Source organism: Macrobrachium rosenbergii, chromosome 56 (assembly GCF_040412425.1).
Source record: "Macrobrachium rosenbergii isolate ZJJX-2024 chromosome 56, ASM4041242v1, whole genome shotgun sequence".
Lineage (NCBI taxonomy): Eukaryota > Metazoa > Arthropoda > Malacostraca > Decapoda > Palaemonidae > Macrobrachium > Macrobrachium rosenbergii.
The window spans coordinates 42,222,899-42,227,251 of NC_089796.1; positions in this window are offsets into that span (position 1 = coordinate 42,222,899).

The window sequence follows — 4,353 nt, forward strand, 5'->3', positions numbered from 1 at the left end:
GTTGAGGATTTTGGCGCCAATACGAAGACTGTATCATTTTCTCAAACAGAGCTTAGTCATTCATGTAATGATGGCCGCCTCCAACGATTCCGAAGGGAATCTTTGGTAAGGGGTCCTTTTTTGAGTTTGTTTGTTGGTCCCAGGGGTCCAATTCAGCCAGGATCCTTATTATACTGCTGAAGAAAGAATCTTCAAAGGAGCCTTCAGGGATTCTTCGGTGAGGATTTTGGCGCCAATACGAAGACTGTATCATTTTTTCAAACTAGAGCATAGTCATTCATGTAATGATGGCTCTCCGGCGATTCCGGAGGAAATCTTGGTAAGGGTCCTTTTTGGGTTTGTTTGTGGGGCCCAGATCTAAACCATATAACTCCAGGGAAAATTTTGTTATACTTGTCTGAAAAAGATTCTTCAAGGAGTCTTCAGGGATTCTTCGGTGACTTTTGGCGCCACTCTTTCTGACTATCATTTTCTCAACTAGAGCATTCATTCATGTAATGATGGCCACCTCGATACTACGAAATCTTTATTGAGGGTCCCTTTTGGTTTTGTTCCCAGGGGTCCAATTCAGCCATGACCCTTCTTATACTGCCGAAGAAAGAATCTGAGGGGTCTTCAGGGATTCTTCGTTGAGATTTTTCACCAAATACGAAGATGTAATATTTTCTCAAATATATATAGTCATTCATGTAATGATGGCCATATCCAACGATTCGAAGGGAATCTTTGGTATATATCCTTTTTGGGTTTGTTTGTGTGTCCCATATATATATTCAGCCAGGACCCTTATTATACTGCTGAAGAAGAATCTTCAAGGAGTCTTCAGGATTCTTCAGAGAGGATTTTGGCGCCAATAGAAGACTGAGAGATTTTTCTCAAACTAGAGCATAGTCATTGTATGTAATGATGGCCACCTTAAGCGATTAATATAAAAATACTGGTCCCAATTTTTGGGTTTGTTTAGTGGGGCCCAGGGTCCAATTACAAACATGTTACTTATGTTAAAAATGAATACTTAGTGTTTCAGGGATTCTTCAAGATTTTGGCAGCCATTGGTTAAGACTATATGTTAATGAAACTAGGCTTAATTCATGTCTTTTTTGCATACAGCTATTCGGAGCTGAATCTTTTAACCTTCCTTTTATTAAACTTGTTTGTTAGCTAGAATCAATTCAGCCGGGACCCTATTTTCTGCTGAAGAAAGAATCTTCCAATTATCTTCAGGGATAAAATGTTAGAACGCCAATACTATTAATTTTGTATTTTTCCTGTACAATGACCTTCATTCATTATTGATGGCAACCTATTTATTATTTAACCTTTGACAGGTCCCTTTTATGGGTTTTATATTCATTATTGTCCATCAAATGTTGCGTGGTGAAAATGGCATAATCTGCAACCTGAGTGTAAAAAAAAAAAATTTTTCCAAAAAAAAGTCAAGCCTCAAAACATAGATACTTTGAATATTTTAAAGCTGAATAACCCTTTGTTTCTAAATTTTGGGGATGCAAAATTTCTTGACAGTTTATAATAGTTTCAAGAGTAAACCGATGAATGGAAATTCAGACTTCCTGAATGGTAAAATGACTCAAATTATTTTTCTAAAACATGATTCCTTTTTCCAATAAAAGGAACAAAATACTTCATTGTTTATTTGGAGCCTGGTGACCGTCCTGGTTCATCTCAACAAGGTACCGAAAGTTGCCTTTATAATTTTTAAATATGGTTTCAATTGAGTTTCTATAACTCAAGAAGGCTATTGTTTTGTCATTGATATGCGATTTTTTATTCTTAATAGAACAGACCAAAATGAGAGGGTCATTTGGAGCCTCTGTCCGTGGGGTTCCCCCTTAGCTACAGGGCCTCAAAATCGTCTTTTTAAACAAAAAAACAAACATCCATAACTCACCAAGATCTTCCGTATTGATTTGCTGAGATGAATTTTTAATAGAACGGACCAATATAATGGGGTTGCATTTTGAACCTCAAACACAAGGAAATTCAAAAAAAAAAAATGGGAACACTCAAAAAAAGAAACAGCTTCAACAAGAAGTCCAACAACTTCGGTGAGAATTTTGGCAATACGACAAAAACTGTATCATTTTCTCAAACAGGACTTAGTCATTCAGCTCTGGCCTCAAGACTCAAAAAGACTCTTTGGTAAAATCCTTTTTGGGTTTGTTTGTGGGGCAGACAGCCCAAAACAGCCATGACCCTTGTCCCTACTGCTGAAAAAAATCTTCAAAAAGTCTTCTCACTTCGATGAGACAAAAAGACTTATCATTTTCTCAAACTAGAGCTAGTCATTCATGTAAATGGACGTTGGGAAATCTTTAATAAAAACAAATTTATTGGGTTTGTCTTATCTCTCCCTATGGGCAAATTCCCAACCAACCCTTTGTTATACTGCAGAATCGCCTTCAAACACTTTAGGATTCTTCTAGGTGAGGTTTTGGCTAGATCGCAATCGCGGGCAGACTATCATTTTCTCAGAATAGAGCATAGTCATTTATGTCTGGCAACATTCAAACTCACATCATTCTCTCCAAAGCTTCAGATAAACGGTCCTTTTTGGTTTGTTTGTGGGGCTTCAGGGGTCCACAATCAGCCAGGACCCTTGTTAACTGCTGTTCCCAAATACCTCCCCCAATCTTCAACTAGTCTTCACCCATTCTTCGGTGATTGACCTTGGCGCCAATTCTTGCAACGATTATCATTTTCTCAATCACTCGATATTAGTCATTCATGTACTTTTACACTTTAGCCACCTCCGGCGATTCACTAGGATATCTTTCAGTCAACTTAGGGTCAAACCCGCATTGTGTTTGTTTGTACCATCCCAGGGGTCCACATTTATCAGCCAGGACCACTTTTATACTGCTGAAGAAAGAACTTTAAAAACCATTCATTCTTAGTGAGGATTTTCCCAATTCTAAGACTGTATAATTTTTTCAAACTAGAGCATAGTCATTCATGTCATGATTCCAGCAAAACCCTTCCTCATGCAACAACTTTAGTAATGGGGTCCATTTTTGGGTTTGTTTCCTGGGGCCCAGGATCTAAACCATATAACTCCAGGGCAAAATTCTTGGTATGAATTTTGTCTGAAAAAATTCCTGCCAGCAATATTTTCTGCTCCCTCTTCTACTCTGCCTTCCACTCTTTCTGTCTCTGTTTTCAACTCCCTCCTTTTCTGTGTGTTTCTCCTTATACCAAGACCACCGAGAGGCAAGACCTGGCCCTGTTCGATGTATTTAGTGTTGCCATGAACTTTCCCACCGGTAAAGATATCATTCAAACACTCCTTCAAAATGATGGATTTTCACACTGAAATTATCGCTATATGCTAATATTTGCCCACCTAACTATATATTTGTATGTCCTATATATATCATATATAAATATATATATATATATTCCACTCACTGACCTTCCCCTTTGTACATATATCCTAACCTATATAACATTGTTCCCTTTACAAACCCATCATTCATCCTCACTGCACCCCTATATATACTATATATATTATATATATATATTACATATATCAGCCATTATATATTATATATATATGAAAATAAGAAGGCCCATAAAACACTATTTAACACTGATCTTTTTCTACCTAGCCGAAATGCTCTATCTGCCACACATTATCCCTGAAGGGCTATTAATAAAGCAAATAAAATATACTCCAGGTCCCTTTCAACAGACAATCTTTTTTCTCCAACAAAATAAAGTTCCATACGATCTAAACATCTGGCACTGTCCCGAACAACTCAGTTCTAATAACTCCTTTCATTTTCCATTATCCCAAATCCAAACGGGAGTTCCTTGTTAACGTATCAGCCTAAATAACAAACAGAAGAAGCCGGAGTTTACAAGATACCGTGTCTTAATTGTCATGACATTTATTCTTCCTCGATACAGGTAGATAACTTCTCGTTCAAAGAATAACAGAGCACAAAAGATCTAGCGTTACCTTGTCAGAACATCCCCACACTTTTCCCTATACATATCAAGTAAATACAGGGCATGTCATTAACTGGAGTGGGGCCACACTCTCTTGGTTTTCAGAGTACTTATCCTGACAAACCTTTGCTGGAATCTGTATCATCAATCAAACCAACAATATTCCTGTCAGGAGGACATTTCAAATCGGACGCCTTGACACCATAATCCTCGGACCCCTTTTGAGGAAGATGACCCACTTTCGCGACTTTCAGATCCATCCTTTCAAACGGGAGCTAATGAATACAAAAAGTCCACTAGGGAATTACATCATCTCTCCCTCCTTCTTCTTCCCCCTCTTTAACACTCGGGCCACTAAGGCCACACCTTCATGTTTTTGTATAT